The 16,051-nt window shown below is 37.5% G+C and overlaps 1 non-coding gene across 1 annotated transcript; it reads right to left on the bottom strand.

The window, feature by feature from the left end:
• Nucleotides 1-4,467: 4,467 nt before the first annotated feature.
• On the bottom strand, nucleotides 4,468-4,573 carry LOC122126355. Its single transcript, XR_006150903.1, has one exon. It is a non-coding gene; the product is annotated as a U6 spliceosomal RNA (small nuclear RNA).
• Between the last annotated feature and the right edge of the window lie 11,478 nt (nucleotides 4,574-16,051).

Raw genomic sequence — 16,051 nt, 5'->3', positions numbered from 1 at the left:
TATGATAAGGTAAAGGGAGAGTTAAATTAACTAAGTCAAAATCTTAAAGAGGGAAATAGATTGGATGGAATGATAGTAGAAAGAGAAAAAAGAAGAAAAAGAAAAAAAGAAAAAGGAACCAAGAAAAATACAAATTAATGGAAACACTTTAAAATTATGCAAATTTAACAACATAATATTCACAGAAGAACAGCAACAGGATGAGAGAAGGGGAGGGATAAAAAGGAGACACGAAAAATTAAAAAATAAAATTTCTTAAACTATTATATAGGTATAAATAAATAGTACTGCTATTAAGGAATTTAAGTCTAAGAGGTTCTGAACTGAACAATAAATTTCTGGATTAAGTGTGTACACAATGGGGGATAAAGTCTAATAATCGATTATGTGTATATCTGAGGATGAGCAGAACAGCAATTAAGTCACACAGAAAAAGAATGAAAGAGAAGAAAAAGTGAAAAGAATGTGAAAGAGAAAAAAGATCAAAAGTTCAGTAGAGCTAAAAAAAAGCACACACACATATAACCCTTAAATCTATATTATAATAGGGAAAAAAAAAGGTTAATAGCAAACAATTTTTTAAAAAGTTAAAAATCATAAAATTAAAAAAAATTAAAAAGGTACAAAAAATAATTCTTGGATTTTTTGGGGGGGAGGATAGGAAGATCCTGTATCTCTCTTGTGTCCGTAACCAGTCTCAGTTTGGAGTCTGTGCTCTGCTTGTAGTGTTTGGTTTTCCTGTGGCTTGATTGGTTTTTAAAGTCAGTTTGTTTGAGCAGGCAGAAAAATGCTCTGTTTTACCAAGGATTTTGTGATCTTCCTCCCAGGGTAGTTCAATGGAAGGGAGATCTCCTTTGAGTCTCACAGAAAAGGGAGATGTCTGTTTCCTCTAATTTGGAGATGCTGTGATTAGGCTAGGTTCTGAGTGGAGTTGAGTCCTTTCAACGAACAGTAACTTTTCCCTAAGCGGCTAGCTTCTGAGACACTCACAGAGTCCAGCATGGAAACATTATCAGGGTTTTTGTTTACTGAATTTCAATTGATTGTCAAGGCTGCTGTAGAGAGGGGCAGCCTCTGGCTCTGTTTACCCAGTGAAGAAGCCACTCCTGGGGCTGGTGGAGCTGGCTTGGCCTGAGCTGGGTGAGTTTTCCCTGGGTGGAGCTGAGCCTGGAAGGTCAGGTCAGGTTCCTGTGACCTGCTAAATGACTCTTTTGTTTTCTTTCAAGGCCTGAGTTGAAGCTAGAGGCTCAGTCAGGCCATTGTCAGTATCAAAAATGGAGATCTCCAGTAGTGGGGGAGTGGAGAGGTGGCCTTACCTCCTCTGCTCCTTGAGAAGGAATGAGGATGTCAGGCTTCTACTCATGCCAGAGTGTTGGCTCCTAGGTCGTCTCTGGTCTGCAATCTACAGAATGAAGATGTCTGCTCCTTGTCAGTTCTTGCTGGTGTTGAGTAGAATCTGCTAGCCCGCTGAGTCTGGGGCCTTCATCCTGGACTCTCTATTTTGCAGGTTTGGTGGATACTGCCGCCACCACTGCCGCCACAGCAGCAGCCAAGGCTGTTGGCAAGTGCACAGATCTGTCTCCTTGCCTGGGTTTTCTCTTTCTGGCCAAACTCTCTGTATTGTGATGGCACCCTTGGTGTGATTCTCTGGCTTAGGACTGCTCACTGGAACACTAAAACTGCTTTCTATGCGAGATATTGTTTAGCCTCCAGTTTCTCCTCTGCCATCTTCCCAGAACTCTTTTCAATTTTAATCATTTCTTGTTAATCTCATCTTTAATCTCTCTCTATAAAATCAATAATTAATTCAAGGGAGTAGAAATGAAAAAAATTAAGCAACTCCTTACATTTTTCAATTTTCAATAACATGATATTGTGTAAATCATTTTCTGTTTACATTTGAGAGTATATAACTCAATTTAGTTAGACCTTTCATAAGGCTATAAGTATTTTATTTATTTTCATTGATTGTTCTTTCCAAAGCCTGCATGTCTAATTTCCCTTAGTTTCATTCAGTCTCATGTAGTTTAGATTCAAACTGAAGAACAAATGGAAGGAAGCAAACAAAAAATACAGTTCCTCTCCTCTGATATTGCCTCTACAAGAATGAAGAAAGAGTTCATCCTGCTGCTAAGGACTATGATAGGATATCAAGAGAATTCATTCTTCTAGGTATTCCTTATCTTTGTGGTATAACTTAAATGATGTAAAACACAATATACTGCCTAGTTAATTTACATGTTATCAGTTTGCACATTAGCATATGGGCTTACCTCAGTCTACAACATTCCTTCATTATTCTGTCCCTGATATTTTTACACTACCAAGACATAAGATAACCAGTTTTATTTACAACATGAGCATTATACAACTGGCTTCCTTAGAAGCAGAGCATGGTCAATAGATCACATTACTTCTGGTTGCTCAGTATCTATAATCTTTTCTGTAATATTATTGCATTTTATTTAGTGTTTAAAAAACTGTTGGCTAAACTCAATGCTCATTCATAGAAATTTATGTTAAGTATTTTGCAAGTTTTATTTCTCTCAATTCTTAAGATAGCATTTGCTATAATGCTAATGTTATTACCATTTTAGTGTTGGGAAAAATTGTAATTAAAGGCACTAAGTACATGGCCCATAGACACACAGTGAGGAAGGAAATGAGTCACAGTTTCCAAAAGCCTTTTAGCAATAGAAAAAAGGTAGGTAAAATCTCTCCATTCTCTTACACTCTCAATTCAATATTCATATATCCCTATGAATAATAGCATATCAATTATTACCCATGGCGATTGTTTTCTGTTACATTTTTTCCTCAACACAGACTGTATTGGTGACATTGGATTATCATGCACAGAGCTGACCTTCTTTTGTCCCACAGCTCCAGTATTCTTTTTTAAAAAGTACTAAAACTTTTAAATACCATTACTTACTATCTTTTAAGAATACCTAACGAAATAAATTCACATATAATCACTCCAAAATGCTTTAAAAGTAAGAGATGATAAAACAGGCCCCTGTGAAGTAAATTTTCTTCTACTTTTAAAAATATTCTGAAAGCCTTATGCTTGCTGGCCACACCTATAATCCTATCTACTTCGGATATCTACTCAGGAGCCTGAGATCTGTGGATAACTTTTGGAAGCCACTCAGGGCAAAAGGACTTCATGAGATTATTTTTTAAAAGTTGTAATGAACTAGCAAAGAGCCAGGAATGGAGATGTAGTTCATATAGTAGATCACCAATCTAGAGAGGAAAGGCCTAGCAAGACCTTGAAGCCCTGATTTCAAACTCTGAGAGTGCCAATATACAAGCATGTGCATGTATGCATGTGTGCATGCATGTGCGCTCTCACACACACATTTATTCAAAATACCTTCATATCAGTGTTCTGCATTAATTTCTTTGTTAAAAATATTATATGGGAAAATAGAGGAAATAAACTCTTCTATATCAGAACAGTTTTTTGTTTTTCCCAAGTTACTGTTTATTAAATTGTATCAACTGAAGAAATAAAGTATATCACATGATCAGAACATTTTTATGTTTTTAAGTGTAAAAAAACTGTACAGAGTTGTCACAATTAAAAGAGCAAATAATGAGTACATTTTCTAACAATCAGTGTTACCTCTTCCTTTCTTTTTCCTCTACCACCCCTTCCCACCTCAAAGAATACACTCCCCTCCCTCCTTCCCCTGCCTAAATTGTACAGTTCATTTTTCAACATAGTGTCTTGTGCATCTCAACCTGTATCCCTATTTAAGCATTTTGTATTTCCCTTTTCCCTCCCCAAATTAGAGACACATATACACAGTTTTTGGCGCACCAACTTCAAGTACAGTGAAAACAGGGGTTAGAGCGTGGGGGAGGAACATATAAAGAAACAAAAAAATTACATCACACATTATAAGTATCTTGGAAACAAGAAGAGCAAGAAACAAAGAATCATTTGTGTGGTTCATTTCCCATAATATCATTTTATCTGGTCATATGCACATAGCTTATGACCTGTTCTGCTTATCCCAGACATATATTAGTTGTTGAAAATAAGGCAAACCATGGTACCTATGTTTCTTTGGATTTGGCTTACTTCACTTAATAAAATTTTTTTCCAAATCTTTCTAATTTCTAACTAATTGGGCAATGGAGGCATAGAATTTCATTGTTTATATATACCACATATCCATTTATCTTCTGCGGTCCATTGGGGTGAGCTCCATATCTTAGCTATCGTAAATAATGCTGCAGTAAATATAGTTGTGCTGGTAGGTTTAGTATGGTCTTGCTTATGACCATTTGGGTAAATCCCAAAAAGTTTGATTGCTCAGTCATAGGGGAGCTTTATATGGAATCTTTTGAGAAGCCTCCATACTGCTTTCCAAAGTTGTTGAACAAGTTCACACTCCCACCAAGAATGAAGTAGGGTTTCCTTGTGGCCAAATCCTCTCCAGCATCTGTACTTGTAAAAATATGGAAGGATTCAATAATTTGCATGTGAACCTTGCGCAGGGCCATGCTAATCTTCTCTGTATTGTTCCAATTTTAGTGTATGTGCTGCTGAATTGAGCACAGAACATTTTTTATATATAAAGTATAATTGGTTTTCTTAATCTTGACAATTCAAAAAAAAGTAACTTTAGAAGAATTCCCATGAAATTTTAGAACCATGTATTTCTTATATAAGCACACAATTAAGAATAGTCAAGATTGGCATGTCAAAAACAAGATAATTCCAGATATTTGTTGTTCAAGAGATGTTTAGGAGGAGGAATTCAATTATTCTGTACAAGGCACCAGTCATAATGAACACTGCAGCAAGTGTTAAAGTTTGTTAAATGTTTTAATGTTTTAAATGTATTTAATTTTGATAATTTGCTTATATATGCCAAAATTAGGACTGTATGTCAGGACATACAACTTTTCTATAAAGTATTTAAGATTTATGGTAGCAAACATATGCTACTAAGAATGTACATTTCAGAGTTTATAGAAACATTCCTAATGAGAAGTTGCAAAGTCTTTGTGTAAAGAAGCATGGTGAAGAGTTAAGACTGTGTTAACTACACAGTTTCTCTTAAAACTTTAGGACTTTCTTACTTTATATGTTAGTGAGGAACTAATGATGATATAAGCCATATACAAATTATGAGATGAGTTATAAAAGCAATCTTAGTGGGTAACTTTAAAGACTACTCATAGCCTATAAAACTCTTGTTGAACATCATAATCTTAGCCAGTGTTAAATGTACAGGAATATGAGAAAATAGTAATATCTAATATGTAAGTACACTTCAAATACTGAAAAAACCTGGTAATTTTTTGGTATTTTATTTTATTAATCATTAATATTTAATTATTGTTTTTCTTTATTTGTAGCATTGTTTCCCTTGTTGTAATATAATACAACTTTTGTTAGGGATCATCAGAAGGTACTTTGAGAAGGTTACTGGGATGGCCAAACCATTTTTTATAGGTGCATGTGAATTTACAATAAGCAAAATTAAGAATATAATATTGATTAAAAATTATCAAGCCGGGCGCTGGTGGCTCACGCCTGTAATCCTAGCTACTCAGGAGGCTGAGATCTGAGGATTGCAGTTCAAAGCCAGCCCGGGCAGGAGAGACCGTGAGACTCCTATCTCCAATAAACCACCAGAAAACCGGAAGTGGCGCTGTAGCTCAAGTGGTAGAGCGCTCGCCTTGAGCTGAAGAGCTGAGGGACAGCGCCCAGGCCCAGAGTTCAAGCCCCACGACCGACAAAAAAAAAAAATTATCAAGTACAGTCTGAATCAGGAGGGATGATAAATGTCCACACCTAAAATCTTAGCCCTAGGCTGAAGCAGCGGTATTACAGAGTTGAGGTCACAAAAGTGAGAGACTGTGTTTGTTTTGTTTTTTACTTTGATTTCGTTGGTCATGAAGCTTGAACTCTGGGTCCTGGGTGTTGTCCCTCAGCTCAAGGCTATTGCTTCCACTTGAGCCACCCTACCAATTCCATCTTTTTCTACTAACATGATGTTGAAGAATCAAACCCAAGGCCTCATGCATACAAGGCAGGCACTCTACAACAGCCACCATCCCAGCTCCTGATAGACTGTGTTTTAAAAAATCATCTAAACAACATTTGCTTTCTGCTTTGGGTTATATAATGAAATATATAAGTATCTTTTTATAATTTTGTGAATTGTAAAACTTCTAAATTTATACTAACTTCAAAATCATGAAATGTCCCTGAAAGTTTGCTTCTGTGAAGATTGTTTTTGCATTTTTAAGTTATTCTGAGTAATTTTTATTTTTATCAAAATCATTTTAAATTTTGGGTTGATGGGTTATCATACATCAAATACGTTCAAATGTACATGTAGAGTCTGAAGATAGCAGTATGAATATTCTCCTACAACTCTTGTTTATCTGTTATGCACTTCCAGTATTATGATATTTCTCTTTCTTTCACTCTCTCTCATTTCCTCTCTTTGTCTTTCATGCTCCATGTCTGCTAATTAGAACTTCTGCTGCTATTCTATTATCCTTGAGGATCCACTGGCTTTGTGGGAACATGATGGGGACCAACATTTTTCCTAGCATTCTTTAATAATTATGAGTGACATGATATTATTCTTTGCCATTCTGAATGGCAAAACAACAGTTCTAGGAATTCCTTTTCACGTTTACTACTATTATAAATGTTATCTCATAGGAATCATTGGGATGAATAAGCTATTTTAACCTGGGCTGGGAAGGTGACTCTGTGGTAGAGCGCTTGCCTTTCATGCATGAGGACCTGGATTCGATTCCTTAGCACAACATAAGCAGAAAGAAAAAAGCCAGAAGTGGCTCTGTGGCTCAAGTGGTAGAGTGCTAGCCTTGAGCTGAGGGACAGTGCCCAGGCCCAGAGCTCAGGCACCACGACCGGATCCCATCCCCCCAAAAAGATATTTTAACCTGTGACCTAACAATTCTTTTTCTTTCACAAACAACCTTTTTCTTTGATTATCAGTTAGTAACTACATGTAATGAAAACAAAGCTATCCTATGTAAAGTAGACCGAAGTTGTTCACAGGGATGAAAAAGAGGGTAATGGTCGAAGTGAGTAAAAAGGATACCCATCTCAACAGAGAAACCACAGATCTAAAGAGCTGCATAGATCAACTAGACTTAACAGACATCTACCGAACATTTCACCCAGCAGCATCAGAATACACGTTTTTCTCAGCAGCACATGGAACGTTTTCTAAAATAGACCACATTTTAGGCCACAAAGCAAACTTGTCTAAATTCAGAAACATTGAAGTTATACCTTGCATTCTCTCTGACCACAAGGGAATAAAATTAGAACTCAACACCAAAAGCCACCAAAGAAAGTCCGGTATCACATGGAGGCTGAACAACACACTGCTGAATCATGAGTGGGTCATGGAAGATATTAGAAAGGAAATTAAAATGTTCATGCTATTCAACGAAAATGAACACACAAATTACCAGCTCCTCTGGGACACAGCAAAAGCAGTACTCAGAGGCAAGTTTATAGCTCTGAGCTCCTACATCAACAAATTGGAGAGATCTGAAACTAACAATTTAATGACACATCTAAACCTCCTTGAAAAAGAGCAGCAAGATAAACCCCAATCCAGTAGATGGAAAGAAATAATCAAAATTAAATGAATTAGAATCCAAAAAAACTATAGAAAGGATCAACAAAACAAAGACTTGGTTCTTCGAAAAACTTAACAAAATTGACAGACCCTTAGCAAATCTTATCAGAAAAAGAAAAGAACACACCCAAATTAATAAACTCAGAGATGAGAATGGAAACATCACCACGGAAACAACCAAGATTCAGAACATTATAAGGGAATACTTCTCGAAACTTTATGCTAATAAGTTTGAGAAATTGACAGAAATGGAGCTCTTCCTAGCAAATATTGACATGCCAAAACTAAACCAAGATGAGTTAAACTATCTTAACAGGCCCATATCAAGCATTGAAATAGAAACAGCAGTAAGAGACCTCCCAGCTAAGAAAAGTCCAGGACCAGATGGTTTTACAGCGGAATTTTACAAGGCCTTCAAAGCAGAGCTCACACCAATTCTCCTCCAACTCTTCAATGAAATTGAAAGAGAAAGCTCACTACCAAACACATTCTATGAAGCCATCATAACCCTCATCCCAAAACCAGGCAGAGACTCATCAAAGAAAGAGAAATATAGACATATTTCTTTGATGAACATTGATGCAAAACGTCTCAACAAAATTTTGGCCAATCGACTTCAACAATTCATCCAAAAAATCATACACCAAGATCAAACAGGATCCATTTCAGGGATGCAAAGCTGGTTCAATATACGCAAATCAATTAATATTATTCATCACATCAACAGGAGCAAGAATAAGGACCACATGGTTATTTCAATAGACGCAGAAAAAGCATTCGACAAGATCCAAAACCCCTTTATGATGAAGGTTTTGGAAAAACTAGGAATCCATGGAACATTCCTCAATACAATAAAGGCTGTATATGACAAACCTACAACCAGCATTATACTCAATGGTGAAAAACTAAAGCCATTTTCTCTTAACTTAGGAACATGACAAGGATGCCCACTGTCTCCACTTCTCTTCAATCTAGTATTAGAATGCCTAGCTACAGCAATAAGACAAGATGCAGACATAAAGGGGATCCAAAGAGGGAAAGAAGAAATAAAACTCTCAATCTTTGCAGACAAAATGATCTTGTACTTAAAGAATCCCATAGACTCCACTCCCAAATTACTCAAGCTGATTCAAAAATTTGGCAAAATAACAGGTTATAAAATTAACCCGCAGAAATCAATGGCTTTTCTGTATGCCAACAATGAGAAAAGTGTGGCTGAAATTAGGAAAGCAACTCCATTTGTAATAGCCTCACAAAAAATAAAATACCTAGGAATTAACTTAACTAAAGAATTGAAGGACCTCTATGATGAAAACTTTAAAATCTTGAAAAAGGAAATCAACATAGAAATTTAAAAATTGCAAAACCTCACATGCTCCTGGATTGGAAAGATTAACATCGTGAAAATGGCAATACTTCCCAAGGCTATCTACAAATTCAATGAGATACCTATCAAAATTCCAACCTCATTCTTCAAGGAAATAGAAGAGGCAATCCAAAAATTCATATGGAACAATAAAAGACCCTGAATAGCGAAAACGCTCCTCAACGGAAAGAACACTGCTGGAGGAATATCAATACTAAATTTCAAACCCTACTATAAAGCCATAGTAATCAAAACAGCTTGGTATTGGCATAAGAACAGACCTCAGGACCAATGGAATAGAATTGAAAACCCAGAAATGAACCTACAGACCTATAGGCATCTAATCTTCGATAAGGGAGATAAAACTATACAATGGAAGAAAGACAGCCTCTTCAGTAAATGGTGCTGGCAAAATTGGTTAACTACATGTAGAAAACTAAAGCTAGATCCTTATATATCACCCTGCACCAGAATCAACTCCAAATGGATCGAAGACCTTGAACTCAAAGCAGACACTCTGAAAACATTACAGGATGGAATAGGAGAAACCCTAGGTCTCCTTGGCTCAGGCCGAAATTTTCTGAATAGAGACCCGGAAACACAACAAATCAAAGAAAGGTTGGACAAATGGGATTGCATAAAGTTGCAGAGCTTCTGCAGGGCAAATGACATAGCTAGCAAGATCAATAGAAAGCTCACGGATTGGGAGAATATCTTTACTAGCCATACAACAGACAATGGTCTCATATCTAAAATATACATGGAACTCAAAAAATTAAACCACCCAACAACAAATCCTCAAAGAAACAACTGCCCAATAAATAAGTGGGCTAATGACTTAAAGAGCAACTTCTCTGAAGAAGAAAGAAGGATGGCCAATAGACACATGAAGAAATGTTCAACACCCCTAGCCATAAAAGAAATGCAAATCAAAACAACATTGAGATATCACCTCACTCCAGTTAGAACGGCAAAAATCAAGAACTCTAACAACAACAGACGCTGGAGGGGATGTGGACAGAAAGGGACCTTACTTCATTGTTAGGGGGAATGTAAACTTGTTCAACCACTTTGGAAAGCAGTATGGAGGTTCCTCAAAAGACTTCACATAGAACTCCCCTATGACCCAGCAATCCCACTTTTGCGCACTTACTCAAATGTTTACAAACAAGACCACACTAAAGCTACCAGCACAACTATGTTTATTGCAGCATTATTTACCATAGCTAAGATATGGAACCAACCCTGATGCCGCTCAGTAGATGAATGGATCAAGAAAATGTGGTATATATACACAATGGAATTCTATGCCTCCATCAGAAAGAATGACATTTCCCCATTTGTTAGGAAATGGAAAGGCTTGGAAAAAATTATATTAAGTAAAGTAAGCCAGGCCCAAAGAAACATAGGTCCCATGGTTTCCCTTATTTGCAATATCTAGTATATGTATGAGTCAAGCGGAAAAGGTCAGATAATGTGATGTTAGGAAAACGAACCCTTAAATATGTATTTTAATGTTTTTTTCTTTCATGCATGTGTTTCTAACGCATTTATAAGATTATTTCTTTGTTGCTTTGTATGTCCCTCCCCCACAGTGTAACCCCCCGCTTTCACTATATTTGATGTCAGTATAACTTGTGGAGGAGATGGGGACAAATAAGTCGTTTAAGGATTCAGGTGGACCTGTTGCAACAATGAGAAGTACAAAATGTCATGTCAAAAATGAGCTTTACAATGTCGGCGTGGGGGATGGAAGGGGAGGAAGTATTGGGTGGGGGGGAGGGGGGAGGCTAGGAAGGGAGGTGAAGGGTAAACAAAGGAGGAGGCTGCAATTCTTGGTAAGAAATGTACGCATTATCCTGCCCATGTAATTGTAACCCCTCTATACAGTATGTTCTCAAATAAAATAAAATTAAATTAAAAAAAACAAAAAAAACTTTGTAACACTATGCAGATATATATTAATATATACAAAAATTTTGTATTGATACATATATATATATATTGAGACATATAAAGAAAGTAAAGGAATGATATTGTCCAAAAAAAAAAAAAAAGGATACCCATCATAGAGCACAGATCCTCAGAGCAGTTTATCATGTACACTTTGTGAGAATGACAATGCGCTGGGAACTATAGATAAAATCACTTAACACTGAGATATATATGCATATATATTTATATATGTATATTTATTTATATATGCATATATGTGTGTATATGCCCTTATATTTTACACATATATGTTATTATACACACAAATACACAAATACAAATAAGCACACAAATAAACACACAAATACAAATAAAGTCCGTGAAACTCTTATCTCCAATAAAGCACCAGAAAACTAGAAGTGGCGCTGTAGCTCAAGTGGTAGAGTGATAGACTTGAGCTGAAGGGCTGATGGACAGCACTCAGGCCTAGAGTTGAAACCCCATGATCAACAATAAAGAAAAAAAAAAAGAAATATACTCATTACCTTACTTATGTTACCATAAGACCTCTGTACAGTATCTTTACAATATATATAAAAGATACAAGGAAAAATTCTGTACTTATAGGAAGTTGTATTTGTAATTCAATATCAGTAAGGTATTGGTTTAGGACCACATGCATATTAAAACTTTGGATACTCAAATAACCTACGGGAACACAGTATATTATTTACATTAGAATCTGCCCACAACCAAGCATTATACTATCCGTCATGAATTTCCATCACTTATCACTTCAAAAGTCTTAAAGTCATGTTTTCTGCATTAAATTCACAGAGTTTAAGTGAATATCACAGGTAATTTACCTATTATTGGAAGTTTAAGGACAATTTTCAATTTCTGATGATAGAAACAGGAGTCAGTTTTAATTATGCAGAATCCACTATGTAGTGAGCCCTGTAGTCTTCTAAATTTTCAAAATTTGAGTTACTTTTTATTAATAATTGAAAAACTTTTATTTCAATATTTGAAATGCTGTCCCAATTATTTTAAAACTTTCACATTAAGTTAGAATGAACTTCCCCCTCCCCTCCATTTCCCCTGCTAGTTCAGGTTAACTCTCCTTTGGCTTTATTGTTTGACAGGTTGAGGGTAAACAGATGACGGTAAACAGAAAGATGATCATTACTTATATATCTCCTTCTTCTTCTGTTTCTGCTATTATTGTATAGAGGAAGACTGGAGCAGGGAACAAGAGTAATGCTTGGGCAAGGGAGCATTCTTGGCATATCAATTATTCTTTCTCAGAATCTCTTAAACTGTTTACTCTTGCCTTCTCTGTAACAGTAACCTAACTGTGGCTTCCTTCGTGCAGGAGTAAGCACACTAACAGGTTTTTACATGTAAATTTGTATTTTTATATCTCAGCTTATTACTACCAAAAATAGAAAGCTTTGGGTACATCAATGCAAAATCACTGATTGTTCAACAATACATTAGTGAGGAGTAGACAACTCTACTCAGCTCCCCCCTCCTCTTCAATCCTCCCCTCCCCTCCCTCCCCTTATTTACCCTCCCTTCCCTTCTTCTTTCTTTGTATCTCTCTCCTCCATATTCACTTCTATCTTCTCTCATTTTCCTTTCCAGTACCAAGTGATTTGGTTTACCTGGCAACAAATATGTAATTGAACAAATATGTTTTCTCCTCTTTTTGTGAATATTTATTCTTAAGAAGTGAATTCTAGCAGAGCACCAGTGGCTTACAGCTAAATACTAGGTGGGTTCAAATTTGACAATTGCAATTCAAAGCTATTCCAAGTAGATAAACCTAAGAGATTCTTTTCTCCACTTATGGTAAAAGGAAGAATTGAAGGTGTGGCTCAGGAGGTATATAGTAAACATTGAGAATTAAAGTCCAGATTGTTAGGTTTTTAAAGAGAGTTCGAGTAAGAACCACACCATGCACGAGGTATTCAGGAAAGAGGTAGATTTATTCATCATTTCCTCTGGCACCAGGCCATGCTGGCCTTCCACGTGGCTGGGAAAGAACAGGGAAAGACCTGGAAAAGAGAGCATCTGGCCCTGGGCTAGGCTTTATCTAGGGTATGGGTGGAGAAATGTGTGGGCACATCAAATTCAGATGTGACATCAGCACATGCAGATGTGACCTTTTTCAGGTGTGCCAGTTCTAGGTAATGCAGATAATGGGCAGAGACATTGCTTGGAAGAGGGTGGAATCTGCTTGCTATCCAGGAGTAGACCTTACATTCCAGCCTTTTAATAATCATGAAATAAGGCATGGATTCTCTCTGGCTACTTCTTGCTGACAAGGGGCATCCAAATTAGGGGTAAAAGCCTGAAATTTGGTCCCCTCACAGAGAAGGCAGTGAGCTGCAGCTGTCCCTTGGTGAGTGTGAGTCCTTAGATGAAGTCTGGAGGAGGCAAGTCTCTTGGATGAAGTGTGGAGAAAGTCTCATGAGGCATTGAGAGGCTAGAAAAAAAACACTAGAGAGCAAATAAATAGCAAGAGGAAAGACTTGGAGCTGAAAAATGTTGGTAGAAATGTCCCTATCTGGTGACTACATAGGGGAGAATTCAGGTAACAAAGGCAAGAATGTAAATTCCCGTCCAGTTAAAAGGTACACAAGTATGAACATTAGATGGGCAGGCTTCTTACTTATATTGACCTCCCGGCACTGGTTAATTTTGAAAGGGCAGGCACAAAGTGCCTGATATGACATCATTTCCTCTTATTCCTCTCCATGGTCCCTTGTGCCCCAGACTGGCTGAGTCGAAGTGCTCGTTGCTGGGATGACTTGCCTCAGTTAGTATTCATGGAGATTTGAACACAAGGCCTGGGCATTGTCCCTGAGCACTTCTGCTCAAGGCTAGTGCTCTACCACTTTGAGTAACAGTACCACTTCCAGTATTTGGCTGGTTAGAGTTAAGAGTCTTGAACCATGCTTCCATCCTAGCTATTAGGTTAGTTGGGAGATGGAGTCTTAGGGATTTTTCAGCCCTGGCTGGCTTTGAATTGCAATCTTTGTCATGAAAACCATTCATTACTTCCAATTAAACAAGGAGATCAAATAGAATAAGAAGAGCTTCTCTGGTCCTTACCAAGAATTGACCAAGTAATATTCTGCAAAGACAAATCTCGTTAGATGTGAGAATCTTAGCACAGATATGCCCAATATTTTAGAATCACGTAATCAGTACTAGAATACACAACACAAAACAAAAAAGGCAAAACTCAAAATCTAAAATTTTGTACATTAATGTTTAGATATTTTGCTAACAAAGCACATCAGATAGTTGGGCCTAAATTACAAGGGTCTGAGAAAAGAGCAACTTTTTAGCAAGGTACAAGAGAATAGATGGATGGAGGAGTAGTAAACTTGGTGGAAGGGTATGGGTCAGATGGGACCAAACCCTAAACCCACCATGTGGCCAAGAGGGCATACTCACAATGGTGAATTTCTGAAAAAAATACAAAGAAAATGTTAGAAGTCTAGATTGGCTAGTCTTTTATAGGGAATCTAGGGGAGGTCCCCGGGCCCCAGCTCGCATCACACTCTTCAGGGCACAATTCAAGAAGCTGTAGAAAAGAAAGGGAGAGATAGAGGAAGTTGGACATGATTAGCAGAGAGGAAAGAGATCATGAAAGTGAACAGACTTCTGACCATTTACCATTGCAGAGATAAAATTGTCTAAATCTGAGAAGAACTTAAAAAAATTAGGTGCTCTGGCTAAAAGGGGGTGCAGGAGGCATTTCAGAGGGGTTTCATGGCACTGGAGTGACACACAGCTGCCATTAAAGGTGTAGGAGACAAAAATAATCAGTGAGTGAAGGTGGGTTTATCGGATGGAAGTGGCACTGCAACTTACCACTGAGCCCTCTAGGGAGGAGTGGCCAAGCAACCAGAATCAAGTGCCCTCGGCTCCAGAGGTGACTGGCCTTTCAGTTAAAGGACTAGCAGGTTCTTCAGCATGGAACCACATCTGGAGAGATACTGAGGGACAGAGAACCCTTAGAGAGTAGTTCACTCACCAAAATGTACAAGCATGGAGGTGGATACAGAGGCCAGCAGGGGAATTGATTCGCTTTGTCCACAGCAGACAGACTGGTTTCCAAAAGGCCGTCAGAACTGTGGTATTCCTCAGAGCAAAAAAGGGAAAAACAAACCAAAGAAAGGAAAATAAAAAAGGAGAGGAATCCAACCCCCTATCTTGACTTTAAGCCTCTCTCAGGTTCAAACTGCACCATTTATATTAGGTTTTAAAAAAGAGGTTTCTGAGTAAAAACCACACCACACATGTGGTATTCATGTAAGGGGTAGGTTTATTCATCATTCCTGCTGGCATTATGCCATGTTGGCCCTCCATGCGGCTGAGAAAGGCGTGGGAAAGACTTGGGAAAGTCCTGGGAAAGAGCGCATCTGGACCTGGGCTAGGCCTTATCTAGGATATGGGTGGAGAAAAGTGTGGCCACATCAAATTCAGATGTGACCTCAGGAGATGCAGATGTGACCTCTCCAGATGTGCCAGTTGCCTAGGTAATGAGGTACTGGGCTGAGACTTTACTGTGAGGAGGGTAGAGTCTGCTCTCCATCCAGTAGCAGATCTTACACAGGTAGAGCTCAAGGCCAGGATTCAAACCCCAGTGCCGGCACAATATATATATATGTGTGTGTGTGTGTGTGTGTGTGTGTGTGTGTGTGTGTGTGTGTGTGTGTGTGTGTGTGTATATACACACACATATATATATATACATACATATACATATATATAAATGAGTCCTTTATCTTTGAAAAGGGATATTTCTCCAAAAATTCATACCCAGGACAATTTTCAAGGTCAAAGACTGTTTGAAAGGCTCTTTCACATCTTAAACTGATTCCTCTGCTTGATTCACATTATGGAAAATAGGAGTCACACTTCACATTAAAAAGTATGCACATTGTTGAACAGTTCTTACCATTTTTAATGTAAAGGAAGCATGGTAGAGGAATTCACCTTATTGGATGAATTAAGTTTGACTCACTGACAGACTTTTGCAAGTAAATGAGGATCTGTTTACATACAAAGAAGTCTA

This window comes from Dipodomys spectabilis, unplaced genomic scaffold (genome assembly GCF_019054845.1).
Source record: "Dipodomys spectabilis isolate Male_0828 unplaced genomic scaffold, ASM1905484v1 ptg000275l, whole genome shotgun sequence".
NCBI classification, from domain to species: domain Eukaryota; kingdom Metazoa; phylum Chordata; class Mammalia; order Rodentia; family Heteromyidae; genus Dipodomys; species Dipodomys spectabilis.
The sequence above is the reverse complement of the archived record's forward strand: the minus strand, read 5'-3'. Positions and strand labels throughout refer to the sequence as shown.